Source organism: Lepidochelys kempii, chromosome 6, assembly GCF_965140285.1.
Source record: "Lepidochelys kempii isolate rLepKem1 chromosome 6, rLepKem1.hap1, whole genome shotgun sequence".
Classification (NCBI taxonomy): domain Eukaryota; kingdom Metazoa; phylum Chordata; order Testudines; family Cheloniidae; genus Lepidochelys; species Lepidochelys kempii.
This window is the reverse complement of record NC_136385.1, coordinates 127,423,044-127,440,079: the sequence shown is the minus strand read 5'-3', so window position 1 is coordinate 127,440,079 and position 17,036 is coordinate 127,423,044.

Genomic DNA, 17,036 nt, shown 5'->3' with positions numbered 1-17,036 from the left:
ACCCATGGTAATTGACTCCCGCAATAATCTTGGGCAGCCTGTGCAGGGAACAGCAAGTGCCACCCTTCTCAGCGGGCACGCTGGATCGTTTCAGGAGTGGTAGGGAGTGGTAGGGGAGGGGAGGGGAGAGGCTTCAGGTAGGGGAGTGGTGGGGAGAGGCTCGAGGTTCAGGAGTGCAAGCCCGGGGCTGGGAGACAAACCGCTGAGTGGCGCCGTGCAGCGCCGGTCTCTCTGCATGGTTGGTGAAGCTCTGCCTGCTGGTGGCACCGCTGATTGCTAATGAAATGGCGGGCGTGCAAGGCGGCTGCAGCAGCTGGGCAGAGGGCATACCGGGCGCTGGTCACTGAGTGGAGTGAGCGGGCTTGGGCAGCTGGGGGAGGTCTGCATGGAGCTGGAAGAAAGCTGAGCGCAAGGCCCCACAAACTAAGGCTGGCTCTGGCAGGACGGGCCGCTTGGCTCTCTGTTCTGTAGCACAGGCTTTCCTAGGCTGCACCCTCCCACAGAGCGAGGCTGGGTCTAAGCATGGCAGGGCCTTGTGTACCATATGACGTGTGCAGCCCCATTCCATGACTGCTCCCACCTCTCACCCCTGCGGAGGCTCCTGACCTGCTTCTCTTCCTGCCTGATCACCCCTACCTCCCGCTGGTGGTAACCCCACTCAGCCGCTCGGCTCCATGCCCTCTGCTGGCCGCTAGCCTGCTCGCCCCTGGCCGACGGCAGCCGGAGGCAGCAGCAGGGGAATACATTCAGGAGCTTGGCCCCGAAGGGGAGGGAGCGGGGCAAGAGGAGGCGTTCGCCTCCCCTAGATATGCTGGAGGCTGCTAGTGCTGTGGCTGGCAAAGGACCCACAGGGCAGCAGTTGGCAAACATGATGCTCCCATAAAGGAAATGAGCTAGCCTGCATGTTAACTGTGTATCCACTGTATCACAGTCATGGCCCTGCTGCGCTAGGTGCTGTACGAGCACAACAAGAATCACTCCCTGCTCCAACGAGCTTACCAGCTGAGCACCGGCTGAGAGGTGACAGGTGCATTCCAACGGGGGGCACCGGCGGACAGTGAGACGACCCAGTGTAACGAGAAGTGATCTAGTGTGTGGCCAAAACAGGCAGCCCCAGCTCCTTCCCTGGTTTCCATCCGGCACAAGGAGCCTGCGGGATGGAATCTTATTGAGAGAAAGAGCTCGGAGTGAAATAAATGTGTCTGTATCCCCCATCGCTATTGAGCGGGCCAGCCCCCGTGGTTAACGTCAGCAGGATGGTTCTCGCCGAAGGAGGCGTTGCCAGGGCAGGGGCTTGAGTGCCCCAGAGGACAGGAGGGAGGGTGGGTGCACGTTGTACTGTGGCAAGGGTGATCAAACTTACTGACCCTCCGAGCCACATACAATAATCTTCAGAAGTGTGAGAGCCGGCCACGCTGCCATAGGTGCTGGAACTAGGGGCATGGGGGGTGCTGCCGAACCCCCAGCTTGAAGTGGTTTCCCTCATATCTGGGGTTTACAATTTGGTTCAATGGCTCTCAGCATCCCCACTATACAAATTGTCCTAGCACCCCTGGAGCCCCGAGCCCTGGCAGGCGCCTCCACGAGGCTGGAGGCCCGATACCGCCCTCCCCACAGGGCAGAAGCCCCGAGCCCCACCACCCTGCTGTAGGGCAGAAGCCCTGAGCTCCCCCGGCCCCAGTCTGGTAAGGTGGAGAACGGGGTGGGGAACATGGGGGGAGCTCCGTGAGCTGCATTTTAACTGTAAAAGAGCTGCATGTGGCTCACACTTTGGGTAGGGCTACCCAGCAATCTGGAGCTGATGGGCATGGAGGTCTGGGGTTTGTGCTAGAGGGGGTGTGCTGAGCTGCAACTTCAGAGTGCCGTGTTACAGCTCTTTTTAGAGCACTGGTGCCAACCCCATTAGCCCGAGTCTGGCACCCCCAGGCTGGGCTGCTCGCTCCGTAACGATGGGCAGACGTCCCCTACGGGACTCCAAAGCAGCAGTGGGACGTCACTGACTAACGTGACAGCCAGAGGGCAGGATTAAATGGCCCTTCGCAAAAACTCAATGAGCGTACGTGTTAGGGCCCCACGCTTTCACCTTGAGCCACCATTGTGGTGGGGTTGGCCCCACCAGTCCACGCTGTGCTGGGAGAAGCCTTTGAGCTCCCACCCATCAGTCATTCCTTAGCACTCAGGGCTCTGGACTGCATGGGAGGTCCCTTAGGTGTTCCACCTCTGGTACTTGGGTGACAGACTGCAGAGGAGAAGGGAGGAGCTGCTGGGAAGATAGAGAAAGCAGGTGCCCAGCGCTGCTGTTGGTAACGTTGTTGCTGGTGGTAAGATGTATATAGCCCTTGGCTGTGTGGTCCCTACATGGCTGCAATGACAACTGCCCCAGAGCAGGTCGCAGTGGGGGAGGGAACACTGGCCACCAAGTCAGGGAGTTCCAAAAGCTTTTGGTTTTAGGATCTGGAGATGCAGATAAGGGTAGATGAAGGTGAGTGCTACAGGTCAGGGCAACGGCAGATATTTTCCTCCTCTGCCACCCAGCAAGTGCACTCGCTCCTGCTCCCAGCTCTCACCTTTCTTGGGGGACACTTGTGTCTCTCTCCCTCCTGACTTGGGTGTTTCTAGGCTGCACAGTTCCCTGCCTACGCTGTGAGTTGCCCAGCATGTCAGACTGCCTGAGCAGGGCTCCTCTGCTTTCTCCCCAGAGGGCTGTAAACAGCATAATTGCCCACAATTAAGTTAATGCCCAGCTCTTTCTAAGCAAGCACATTTACACTTTAGGTAAAAGCAGAACAGAGGAAACACAATAAATACAATGAAAGAACCTACAGGAATGCTAATGATCTTACCAGAGATCACCCCAACTCCACTAAGGGCTCTGGTAGGAGTCAGTTCTACGACCCCCACACAGGGGTTTTCCTGTGGTTACAAGTTCATAACAGCCGCAGAATCTCTGAGTTACTCTTTGATGACGTGTGGGCATTCTGACCATGGGGATAGGGAATTTGTAGACAAAGGACAAAGCTTCCAAAGGCCAAGTTCTTGCATAACTGGAGGGGGGACAGTTACACCCCCCTGCCCACAGAGACTTCCTTGGGAAACCTTTAAAAGTTCCCACTGTTCAAATAGTCCCGAGAAGCTCATCCCACCTCCCGAGGATGGCACTAGTTACGTCACCCAGAGAAGTTCCGTACAATCCCATAATAACACACACACACGCATTTGCATTTTTAATACAATGAGCTCTAAGATACTGAAACTTAATTCAGTCAGGTCTGGCCAGGATATTGCAGGAAATTGCCACCCCTGGCACAGCGAGACTCTCTGAAAAGGTAGCTGATTCTTTCCTCTCGTTTCGTTCAGCGGCATGTAATGTGGCACTGGGTAATTAAGGTGAGCATTTTTTTCCCTGTTGCCTCTTTAAGGGCTAGATCATGACCTAGCCTTCCAGTGTCACATGCGGCAGAAGGAGTGAGACGCTTCCACCCCCTACCCTCCTGCAAGGCAGCCTCTCTGCTGCAAGCCTTGGGGGAGAAAGTCGGGGCTGCATGCTTGGCACTTCCCACCCCACCCCGGGAGGCAGGTGGGGTGGGGAATAGACACACAGGGGAGGGCAGCTGGCAGAGCCTTGGCTCCGCCCCACGGCAGGCATATAAGTGCAACTGGTGAGGCAGCGTGAGCGTGTGTGACTGAGGTGTTCTTTATTCTGGGGGCTTCTCCTGGGTTGGTGTGGCCCCGGGCCTCCCCTTACCCAGAGCTGGGCCTAAGGGATCAGCGAAGCCATAAGGGAGCAGCAACGGGCTTTCATGCTAACTTTCCTGGGATTTGGGTCCCCCCGCTTGAAGCCATCAGTAGACCCCGAGGGATGCAAGACAAGGCGTTCGGTGACTGCAATGAGTCTAGATAGGCACCGCAGTGTCGTAGCCCTTGTTCAGGAGTCCAAGTGCACGCAGGGTGAGAGTGAAACAGAGGCCATTGGAATTCCACACCGCTCCCCTCCCACGGCACGTGTCTCACTGCAGGGGAAGCTGCGTGCGCGAATCTCATTCCCAACCAGCCCTCCCTGAGCAGAGGGGCATCCATCTCCTTTGTCGTCGCCAGAAAAGAAAATAGCTGATCCCAAGATGCTTATTACAATTAGAGTGAATCGAAGCACAGAGTTTTCTACCATTCGGGCGTGCTGGGAGCCCGTCTGTAAGGGCCCTGCAGAAGTACAAAGCACTGGTGGGGATTTGCATGCCTGGGGGATTTCTCTCCATCCGCAGAATGGCAACCATGGGTTCCTGATTTGTAGCAGCTTTTTGTCTATTGGTGTACCTCTGGCGTTCTCAAACATTTTTTGCTGGAACCCCCTTTGAAAATATTTCAGGCTGTGACAACCCTCCCGCCCCCCCAAAAGTGACGACCCCCCCATACCTTGCCACCCTTATTTCTGCACTGCTGCTGGGGGTGGTGCTGCTTTCAGAGCTGATCGCCTGGGTAGCAGCCTCTGTTCTCCAGCCACCCGGCTCTCAAGGGCTTGGGCTGACAGCCAGAGCCCCAGCACGCACGGGGGCTGACAGCCAGAGCCCCAGCACGCACGGGGGCTGACAGCTTGTGACCCTCCCCCGTAATAACCTCGCCACCCCCTGAGCGGTCATGACCCCGTTTGAGAACCTCTGGTGTAGCTGCATTTGCCTTCCTTGCCTGGTTTATTTTGGACCAGCAGCGTTCCTCTAACGACTGCTCCCCTGTGTGTTCCTTTCCCCATTTTAGGTCTTGGCTAGACTGACTTGCAAGGTACTGGCCAACCCCTTGTTGCCCCTTTGGCCCAAGCAGCTAGCCAATATCTGGGGCCTTTCTGGGTTGATATAAGGGACCATCTGCCAACTTGGGATAAGTGGCTACTTCCCCCCCCCCCACTCCTGCCGTGCTCCTATGACAGGGCTGCAAGGGGGTGGCAACTCTGCCCCAGGGACGTGTAATTGGGCAGAGCAAAGGACCTTCTGCTGCACTGAGCAAATTAGAGTGTCAATCAGGAAAATGTCTTAAACTCTTCTCTCTCCGCATTTACACGGCTCCTGAAATGGAAGTCTTCCTGTGACAGTAAATTCCAGGGGCATATTTCTAGTGTCTGCGTACTTATGGTAGACACTTATCATCACTTGTTGATGGCCTGTTCTGTTCATTCCCTCTGAAGCACCTGGCATTGGCCACTGTCGGAAGACAGGATACTGGGCTAGATGGGCCTTTGGTCTGACCCAGTGTGGCCGTTGTTATGTTCTTATACTGTGGAAACACTGTGTTTTGTTCTGACAGGAAAGAAATGCACAATCACTAACACCCAGCACTACTATCGAGCAGCCTTTTGTAAATAGCACGCAACTTGGGGTAGCTGGGCCCCTCACAACAGCTAAAACAAAGATCTACTTTTCAAATACCAATCTCTTCTTAAAGAAAAGATTCTGATCAATCCTATGTCCGATTGCAATCACAGCTGGTGAGTTTGTCAGGGGTTTGTTTGGCCACTTAGGTTCTTGCTGCATCCTTGGGATTGTGACTTGTGTAAGCAAATCACTTTGCTGCACTGGCTGCAGTAGAACAGAGGCATAAGTGGGTTACAATACTCACAAGGTGTGTGCATATTAAAAAGAATCAATGCATGCCAGGTACCTTTCACCTATGTGATTCCTTCTGCTTCAGAGTAAAGCTGTGCTTCGCAGCTCCACATTCTGCAGGGGTTAGCTACAGGGCGCATCCTCCAGAATCAAGTAATGACAACTCATAGCAGAATGAACCACTATCCAAAGGTTAGTGAGCCTATCCATGGTCCAGAATACTTACCTATTGGAGAAACCAGCACAGCTAAGGGAGAAGTCAGGATTCCTTCCTAGCTTCTACACCCGCGAGAGAACTGAGCTCCAATTTCAGAATCTCTCCCAGCTGATGCATGAATGGAAAATGACAGGCTTGGCCTTTGGTGCTACAGGCGAGTTTGCAGGGGTGGCTGGCAGAAGAAAACGCTCTTGGCTTGTAGCAGAAAGTTTGATCTGGAGGCTGAAGAGAGACGACAACTCTGGAACCCCCGCAATGCCATGTTTATTGAACAATTGCTCTTTAATGCCTTGCCATGTCTCCTTATGCAGCAGAATCCTCCACAGATGTATTGCTAAGACCACCCAACTTGTTGTTACTATAGTTATTAAACACCAACAAAATTCTGCACACAATGGGGTAGACACAGCGCCTCCTGTTGGAGCTCACAAGGAATCCTGGGCTCACACAGATCTCTGGATGAGGAGCAAATGGTTCCCTCTTGGAATGAAAGAGTGTTTTTAATAGTCACATGTGTAGCAGAGGGTGCTGGCCCTTTAAAGGAGGTGCTGGGTCCAGCACTGGACACTGATGTCGTCAGATTGCTTTTTGAGAGGCAGTGTGGCCGAGTGGTTAGAGCAGTGGACATCAGACTCAGGAGTTCTGTTCCTGTCTTGGCCACCAGTCTCCCGGATGACTTCCCCTCTGTGCCTCTGTTTCCCCATCTGTGAAATGGGGATAATGGCACTGACCTCCTTTGCAAATCACTGGCCGATGGAAGCTGCTAGCTAAGAAGAAACTTTTTTTAGTTCTGCGGTTTTCACTTGGCCCTCCTCTGCCTGGTGCTGATGGGCTGTTTGCGCCAATCCCTTCTTGTCCCCTTCCTCACAGTGCCTTCAGCTCAGGAGCAGACTGCCTGATTGGTGGGAAGAGTCAGCAAGCCGGCTTTTAAGCCCAGCCGCATAGCTCAGCTCTGACTCTCTGCTTCAGCTCTGGCCTCTGACCCTGGGCTCCTTTTCCTGGCAACAGGGTCTTGCTCCAACCACGAGGCCCAACTGCACATGTCCCAGTCTCTGACACGCTGCACCTGCCCTGCATGTCCCTTTGCTCTCTTCCATGCCCCCTCTCTTCTCCTCCTCTGTCTTCTGTCTAGCTAGGCCCCTTCTAACAGGGCCCCATGCAAAGGAGAAACCTCCTCTTCCCAAAAAATGGTGGCATAGCCTAAGGTTTGCCAACCATCCCTCCACTGTCTCCCTCTCTCCTGTCCTGGTCTTGTCTCTTTAGTCTGAACGTTTTGGCCTGGGGACTGTCATTCTGTTTGTACAGCCCCTAGCACGAGGGGGCTCGGATGGCAGTCGGGGGTGTTGCTCTGTGGGGAGAGCCAAGTCCTGAGAGGGTATTAAGAGCTCCTGGCTGAGGAAACGGCCCCCGGGGAAGAGCTGGTAGCCAGGCCTGCTACCAGCTTCATTGCTGAGGGCCCTGGGGCTGGGGCCTGCAGGAGAGGGAGGGTATGAGCTCTCTTCTGAGGGAAAGCCCCAGTTGGGGGTGTCGCTGCTAAAGCCCTAGGGAGGGGTAAAGATTGACAGACCCTCAAGGCAGGGCTGTGACCCACAAAAAAGCCTGGGTGGCGGCTTGGAACCTTTGTTTACTCCAGCGAGGGGTGGAGGGTTTGGTTTAGCCAGAGGGCTAAACTCCCCAGCTAGCGGGGGAAACTGAGGCACTGCCAAAGCTGCGTGACGGAAAGGCAAGGCACGGTGACAGTGTGCAGTGATGTTCCTCGCTCTGGTGGGCTAATGCTGGCGGGCTCTGAGGAAGGAGTGAGGTTTGCCAGTGCCTGTAGCCATCCCGGAGCAGTAAGAGTGGTGCCGTAGATCGAGCACTGGTTGTCAGGCTGCTGATCTTAGGCTTCGCAAATGAGAACCTAGTGAGGTACAAGTTCCCGTAGGCATGCGCCAGCCGCATGAATGGCTCAGGCTGCAGGGAGAGGTAGTTAAACCCACAGCACCTGCTGAGCAGGGCAGCAATTGACACCCCATGCATCTAATTATCTTTAGTTCTGTACAGATCCCTTTACTATAATTAACAGCAGTTTTTACATTCCAGAGGGGTGTGGTGGGATTTCTCCAGGCGGACGAGCCTCCTATTCATTTGCTAGATACTCCAAGCTATTCCCAGTCTAAGAAAAGAGACTTGCTGTTAATTTTGATCACAGTCAATGTGCATGTGTGGGTCTCAGGTAATTAAGGAGAATCTAATCCTCCTCTCTCCAGAGGAGCATTAAGTTTGTGTTTATAAATCCTTTCCTAAAATCTAGAAATATGAAACGTCGGACAATGGCTGCTTCATGCATGTCAATGAAAATAACACGGGTATGCGCCAGGCATCGTACGATCTGAGCATGCTACAAATCATTTCTCTCAAGCCTTCAGCGCCGTAACCCAGCAACCTGGATTTATTGGCAGTTCTAAGCTAACCTGGGAGGTACCAAGGGGACTATGATGTGTAAAACACCAACAGGCAGGTTGGCCTTGCTATGGAGCACAGGTGCTGTGCTGTGCTCTGGGGTCATGGTGCTAACATGGATCCACACGGACCCTGTTAATGGGACGTCAAATCCACCTTGACCCTTTGACGGCCGTCTAGGAGAAAGATTGAGGAACCCAAGCAAGATGCGTCTTAAACACGCTGGCTACAGTGTTACTCTGGTTATTCCTCTGTGCTGTAGAAGTGCCCTGTTTTCCAGTGTTGCCTCGCGAGGTTGGTTGTGTGATCGGAGTGGCACTCGTGTTTTGCTCGGTCGCTTCTGGAGAGGGCCTTGCTTGGGACAAGCCCCGGCTTCGCTGTGCATGCACGGAAGTGCCACCGTCGAAGCAGGTCGCAGCACGAGAGGGGAAGGGCTCGGCTCTGTGCGTTTTGTTTTTTGATCCTCCGAACATGCCAGATGGCGATGGGGTAACTCGGGATGCTGAAGCAAACATTCTTGTCTCTCTGCCAGCCCTGCCTGAGCCAGAGGCTTCCTGCACTGTAGCAAAGGAAAGTCACTTCCTGTCTGTTCCGCCAGTGCCTTGAATGCACATCAGTCTCCTCTGCTTTCTCTTCGGAGGCAGGTCAGCTGAGCTTTAGGGGCCTTGCAAGGAGAAAGCTCTGCCTGCTCTACCGTGGCTGCTTGTTAGCAAAGCATGGCAAGAATATTCACTTCACTGTAGTCACAAAACCTATTGATCCCAATGTACACCCACTTTACAGCTCTCTGGCAGTGCAAAGGGGCTTAGTATACAGTGGTGCTGGAACGAGGGGTGCTGCCACGCCCCTTGGCTTGAAGTCGTAACAACACCACCCCCCGTGCTATAAAAATTGTTCCAGCACCCCGTTAGTATAAGGGTTTCTCCAGAATAAGTGTCCCCATATGAGGAGCTACACCTTTATAACTCGTGATGCTGGTAAACGTCCCCACGTAGACTCAGGCTCGCTGTATTTCGCGTCGAGAATGATCTTTGTGGTTGTCTTTTCAACGAGTGCAGAAATGCAACAGCTTTATCTTCTCGGTTGGAGACCAAAATGACAGCATTTCACCATTGCACTTCATACCCCTTAGCTCAGCTCTTTTCAGGCTTGTTTGTTTTAACTGGGGAATCCAATTATTTCATCATTTTTAAATCGCAAAACATCTGCGATCGCTTCTTGTGCATTAATGGCAAAGGCTTTCGGTCTCAAATGGATTATGTTGCTGCCTTTGGGAAATGACCAGGAGTGCTGTAAACAACACAAGAGCTATTTACCATGTGGGGGGCTTTTGTACATGTTTCACCGGTTATTCAGCCACAGATGATCTGCTTTGAAGCTTCTGTGTCTCCTAAATCTTGAGTCTATCCTTCTTTATATATCAAAGGGCCAGTTCCCTGCCCCAAAGGAGTTTCAGTCTAGTATGTTGCTAATTATTTGTGTAACAGCAGGGCTCTGAGGCCTCACCCAGTAGGTTAGGCTTGTGCTAGGGACAATACAGACCAACTGAATGATGATTGCTGCCTCAAAGAGCTGACAGCCTTAGAGGTAAGACACAAGAAGTGGGTGACACCCACACAGGTGGGGAAGGGAAGCCGGAGTAAAAGCAATGGTTAGCTGTGTGCAAGAATTCATAGTTGTAATAAAGTCACCAGTAGCAGAAATACCAGCCCAGCCCCTGCCTAACTTCCAGGCAATATGAGTAAAGCCCCCAAACCATACTGGGGTAGGGGCGGTAGTGATACAGAGCCTGAATCAGCATGTGCTTAAATGCTTTCCTTAACTTTAAGCACATGTTTAAGTCCCATTGACATTACCAGCAATACTCACCTGCTTAAAGTTAGGTACCTACTTGAGAACTTTGCTGAATCAGACCCTTTGCTCTCCTGCTCTGGGGAAGAGAGATAAAGATATGTGGCGGAGTAGTAAACTAAGTGTATTTTGATTCGGGATCTGGAGGAGAAAGAGAGACTAGAGAAGCTATACCAGACATTGGAGGTGGCACAAAATGGCTTCAGTGGGAATTTGATTTAAAAATCTGGGTGAAAAACATTGAACCCATAGACTCGTAGCAGGGCAGGACTGGAAGGGACTCGTCATCCGCTCCATCCCCCTGCACTGAGGCAGGACTCTGTAAACCCAGACCATCCCTGACAGTTGTTTGTCCAACCTGTTCTTAAAACCCTTCAAAGACGAGGATTCCACAACTTCCTTTGAAAGCCTGTTCCAGAGTTAACTACCCTTACAGTTAGAAAGTTTTCCTAATATCGAACCTAAATCTCCCTTGCTGCAGATTAAGCCCATGACTACTTGTCCTACCACCAGTGGACATGGAGAACAACTGATCAGTCCTCTTTGTAACAGCCCTTAACATATCTTAAGACTTTTATCAGGTCCCTCCTCAGTCTTCATTTCTCAAGAGTAAACATGTCCAGGTTTTTAATCTTTCCTCACAGGTCAGGTTTTGTACACCTTTTTATCATTATAGCTGCAGTGTTCTGGACTCTCTCTCCAATTTCTCCACATTGCCCCCTAAAGAGCAGCACCCAGAATTGTACGCAGGACTCGAGCTGAGGCCTCAGCAATACCAAGTAGTTCCCATATCTTACCTACAACGCTCCTGTTAATACACCCCAGAATGGCATTAACCTTTTTCTCAGCTGCATCACATTGTTGACTCATACTCAATTTGTGATTAGCTATAACCCCCAGATCCTTTTCAGCAGTCCAGCCACCTAGACAGTTATTCACCATGTTGTGGTTGTGCATTTGATGTTTTTCCTTCCTAAGTGAAGTACTTTTCACTTGTCTTTATTGCATTTCATCTCGTTAATTTCAGACCAGTTCTCTCATTTGTTAAGATCCCGCTAGATACGCCCTCCCAGTCGAACAACAAACCACTGATAACTACTCTCTGAGTACGATCTTTCAATCAGTTGTGTACTCACGTTATGGTAACTTCATCTAGCCCACGTGTCCTTAGTGCGCTTATGAGAATATCATGTGGAACTACATCAAAGCGTTACTAAAACTGATACATCCTGTCTACTGCTTCCCCCTATGTGCTAGGCCGTGTCGGAGAAAGCTGCATGATGCTCCGTGAACTGTCACTTGTTAACTGTACCAGATTCCTAGGTCTGATTTATTTGCAGTCTCAGCCCTTTTTGATCAACTGCCCACAGCTTCTCCATGTGAGGTAGGTCCATGGTGCTGGGCTCATTTCTGGCTTCATCTCTTCATGTCTCCTGCTTTCCGAAATAGCAGCTGGACTAGTGGCTGCCAACGCTGGAGATTGGCATGACATAGACAGCCACAACCTTTCCTCTGCTGCTTGTGGTCCAACACTTTTGCAAATAACTTTTCTGAGATGGGGTGAAGAGTCTAAACTGGAGATGGATCTAAAGAGAGAGGACATATCGGCGCTAGAAGGGTTATAGTTTGGCAGTAAAACCTGCCCCTGATCACAAGGGTTAAAACGTGACAAGCTGTTACGTGGGCTTCTTATCCAGATCCATCTTCTCCCGGTGAGTCTGGCGAGAGTCTACGTCATTTTAGCTGAAGCTCAATTCTGTGAACTGTTACAGGTTAAAGGAAGGATTGAGCAAGGAGGCTGAGAATACCAAACCCATCCCTTGGTTAGAACCACCTCCTCTTTTACTTCTCGAGTCCTCACTGGCCTTTGTACAAAAGATGCAGATTTCACACTGTGTCACAACAGAGTGATATATGGCTATCAATGGATTACCGTCAGAAGAGCAAACTAATTCCGTCTCCCCAAGTCAGTATTGTTAGGGGCATGAAAGCTGATCTCGGGGAAGATTTTATGGTATGTGCGGAGCAGCCATATGCCTTAACTAGCATCAAAAGCCACTGGCTAATCAGCAGGGGGAATGACTTGGAAAACTACTGTTGCTCCAAAAGTGTCTTGAATGTTCACAGAAATAGTCTCTGCCCTATTCCCTTCTTTGCTCAAAAATGACTGAAGTGGGAACTTCTTCTAGCAACGGAGCATATTTACTCTGCCAAGCATCCATATTTGTCCATCATTCCATGATATTCCTTTCTACTGGAGGAGAATTTATTGTGGAGAGTTGAATTATAGGCAGTATGGGCTCTGGCTCTTTAAAGTGAGGCTCAATGGAGAGGTTGAACTGGCTTCTGATTTACACTTTAAGGTGGGGGACAGCAAGCATTTAATTAGCATCGCTACAGATTTCAGATAGGAGAGGGGAACCCTTCTGGGTCTAGGAGGTGCAAGCTAGTGCTGACAGTCACTGAGCATGTGGGTGCTGCTCTGAAAGTTCTGTTGTGGAAATAAAATGTGTGAAAGGATGGGAAATAAAATACCCCAACACACCCAGATAACCTGATCACAGAGGGGAACTGTCCTCAGAAATACTGACTAACATGGGGAGAAGGGGTGGAGAGACACACTTGTGTGATGTTAGGATTTAAAGGGGTAGCTTATTTTAGGGGGGTTCCTGGTGCTACATGCAGACTAGGGGGCTCTGGAGGGACATGTGTGACCTGGATCTTTCAGCAGTCAGTCAGCAAAGAGTCAGCCTAGAACAAGAAGGGATGAGTTGTACCTCACTGCCTTAGGGAGCCGCCTGCTGTGTGTGTCTCTCTGTTTTTGGTTCTTGTGTGCTAACATTCTGGATTGTAAGAAAGTGAGTCATGTTACACTGCAACCTTCCAGCAAAAGCATTTTGTTTGTTTTTATTAAACATCTCTGTATGCCGTGTATGTAACCTGGGACAAACTTTAATTGCCAAAATGCGAATGCGGACTAGGGCTCCTGTGGTTAGCAAGGTCCCATGTGGCCAGATCAGTGTAGCCTGGATAATTAGAGGTGGATGCGCTTCATTTCAGAGGGCTTGGGTTTCTAACAGTCAGGAGGGGCTAGTCTCACGTGAGCAGGTGTGCGATGGAAATACTGATCCAAGTGACCAGACTTTCTTTCTCCATCACACCACACAGACTGGTCCAGATCCCCGGCTGGGGTAAATCAGCATATCGGCATCTAAGACTGGATTTGCTATCGTGCTGTTTGCTCTGGTTGGGGATCTTAAACTGTCTGAAGAGCGCTGTGATCTTGGGGTGGTGTTTGGGGAAGTTCCCAGTCTCTTATTCAAAGTGAACCACAACCTTTGGCCTCTAGGGAGATGACTACAGGGGTTTGGTGCCAAGGCAGCCTCTGGCATGATGCCCAGGGAACAAGAGATGGTCATGGAGGAGAACAGAGTTTAGGGGGATTAAGGTAACTGGGGTGGTTGCAATTAATTCAGTGAGAACCAAACTCTCACAATGTTGAAACGTAAGTGAGAAAATGGGATATTTTTCTTCTAGCCTAAGGGCAGGGAAACAAGCATACAGATGAGGAGACAGGAGGCTTTAAAGAAGCAGCCCCTACTGGAACTCTGGAAAGAGAACCATCACTTAGAAGCAACTTAGCAAACCGTAGCAGAGCTTGGGTGAGTGTGGAGTCTCCATAGCACTAGAGAAAGGAGAGCACCTTGAAAAGGATTAACCAGATGCAGCCAATGCACCTTCAAGGGAACAGGAGAGAGCAACAAAGAGGCAGGCCCAGAGGGTGGGTCAGGTGGATGCATGGAAAATACACAGAGACCTGATCACCTGGAGAGGCGTGAGATGGAGATCAACTCCTGGGACAGCCATTCATCACCACAAGCCTGGGGAAAACCAGGGGAGCATCTGGATGCCACCTAGGCAGAGCTGCTATTCAGGCTGGGATCTGGAGTGGGAGAAATTCCAGCTGGAGGAAGAGAGAGACCTGCACCGAGAATGAGCAGGAGAGCTCAGCCCATGAGAAATGCTGAACTGTAGCAGTGGCTCGTACCCCAGCTTTCATATCTGCATGCGTGTCTATACGTGTGCTTTGGAGCTGTTAGGTAGACGTTACTTCAGTTACAGCCCATCTCTACATCTAGTTTGGAGCTGCTGGGTTTAAGACCGTCTGAAATGATGCCAGTGCTTGTGACAGCTGTGGGTTATTTCAGGTGATCAAAGCTGGCTTGGTGTCCTGCACAACCTGGCCTCTCTTCCTCCACTCTGACACCACTCGCTCACTTCTTCCAGAGGAGAGACAGAAAACACCTCTTCCTTTGTTCTTTGAGATGATAGTTACAATCCACACAGATGGATTTTATTTTGTGTTCAGTAATTCGATCCATTTGGTCGCAGGATGTGGCTAAGAAGGGTGAGCCAAAGAATGCAAGTTTAAAGCAACTCAGTGTTATGCTGTGTATCTAGCTGAGTTTGGGGGTTTGGCTGAGACATGCGGTTTCCATGGCAATTGAGATTTTTGTTGTAGCAACAGGGTCCTTATGCAATGGCCTCTCAGACACAAGGTCCTCTGGTGAGTTATGGCTGGAGACATGAGTAGGACTGGCTAAGAGGGCGTAATGAGCCCTGGAGGGACTAGGTTCACAGCTGACTTAGGTCATAAGTGAAGGCTAGATTGTGCAATCCTCACATGGCTGAGGCGTGCCATGGCCGCTCTCCCATTGGAAAGCACCGGGTCTGTTCTTGTACGCAAGGCAAGGTATTAAGGTGTGTCACTCTCATTCAGCTCAGCGGGAGTTAGACACCTAAATACCTTGGAGGATCTTGGCCTAAATGCTCATTGGGATAAATAAAGGCTGCCCAATCTGACCCTAAGTGAGTTTGGTCCCTGTAAAGTCCATTGCCACAAAGCCTCCACACTCCTCAGCACCCAACTCGGTCTCTGCTTGGAAAAGTTACTGCTACACTACAGCCAGGGCGCCAGGGGCAGATGGAGGGTGTTGGCAGAGCTGTGGTGACACTGGATTTAGCTCTGGCTGTCGGCCGTAGAATGTCTGTCTCGTTTTCATCAGCATTCATACTCCTCAAAATCACTTCCATTTTAGATATCAGGGGGTAGCTGTGTTAGTCTGTATCTACAGAAACAAGGAGTCTGAAGAAGTGGGTTTTTTACCCACGAAAGCTTATGCCCAGATAAATCTGTTGGTCTTTTAAGGTGCCACCGGACTCCTTGTTGTTTCCATTTTAGAGGGAAAACGGCAATGGGAATGTTGAGCTGCAGAAGAACAGCTGGATGGCAGATGTGCTAGGAATGTCGCTCAGTCATTCTGAACATGGTTGCTCTTCTCTTATCTGCCTGCCTTGTTTGCTTGACTCTGCTTATCACTACGTTCTTAGATGGTGAGGAATTTGAGGCGGGGACTGTCTCTTATTATGTGTATACAGCACCTAGCGCAATGGAGCCCCGATTTGGGCCTCTGCGTGAAGTGCTGAGTCTTCTCTGAACTAGAGCCTGGTTAAGCCACGTGCAGTGACAAGTCATTCCTGGGCTGGGCACCAGCCAATCCTGGTCCTGGTCTCAGGCAGGTGTAAAAGCTTCACAGGAGAAACAGCAGCTCAGTCTGCTCAACATCACTTCCTGGCTTGAAACCCTCCCCTGCCTGTGAACGGTGACAGGTTCCACAGGCCTCAGCCTCCTCCGGCCCTGGCCTTGCTCCAGCCTCCTTCCCAGCCCTTCTGTTGCCTTGTTCCGATCCTGCTCTGACCTCTGGCTCCAGTTCTGAGCCTGGCTGTCATTGCACTGACTACTAGGCCTGGCTGCCACAGCTCCAACCGCTTGGCTTGACCCTCCCCGTCTTGGTTTCTGAGCCTGGTTGCCACTGCAACACACACTAATAACCTCAGCAACAAAAGGCATGAGCCTTAGAAATACCGTACATGTCATTTCTAGTGTCTGACTTGCTGTGGATGGTTCTGGTATCCCAATGACAGGTAAAATCCTACTTCTGCTTCCCAGCAGGATACGTAGGGCTATTCTCAGCTGATGCTACTGTACTTCACCACCACCCCAAGTTCTGTTGACAGCCATGAGAGGTTTGGGATCTGGGTAGAGATGAAATAGGGTCCATTCACTTGGCCCAGCCTATGAATGCTTGAGAGGGGCTAAGGAATTAAATGGTTACTTTAGGGTAAGGTGTCTCGTTAAATAGAAAAATGTCTGTCTGTGCAACTTAAAAACTGTTCATGCGGAACTACTGCTAATTCAACAAACTAATCCTAACAAATAGCTGAAAGTAGCTCCACTGTGATTTACTTTGTTACTAAATGAAGCCATTTTGAAATCTGTTCTACAGGTTGCAGTTTTCCTTGTCCTGTATTCTTCCTCTGAAATGGGCTGTTTTCTACTTTGTGCAAGTGACTTTGGCTTTTGCATAAGGCAGCAGATATTACATAGGATCTTCCCTGGAATAAATGTAGGGGGGAAAACCCTCCCGACAAAGAAGTGACTGAAAAGCAGGCTCTTGCTTAGCTTTGCAGAGCGCTGGTAATGTTTCCCCTCTGATCATTCATGCTTTAATATCAAAATAGATGACATAGGACTGGAGACAGAGGGGTGAGGCTATTGCATTTGAGGTTATCGTTTCCATGACTTATTTCCAATGCAACGTCAGGTCTGACGGGGTCGCACTGGAGGAAGCCCAGTGTCTTCATTATTATTGTAACTGGGGCCAGGCAATTCCTGGAACATGTCTGGGAACAATCCACAGAGTTTCCAAAAAAACCCTACCTCTTCTGGTGGGCTTTGGAGTTTGTGGCATGCAATATTTACAGTGTCCTGCAAGGAAAAAGTTAACCCCCTCTTCCTAGTTTCACTGCAGCCGAGTGAAATGTTCCCTCAGAGCCTTTCAGCAATATACACCCTGTAAATGTCAAATTTCTGC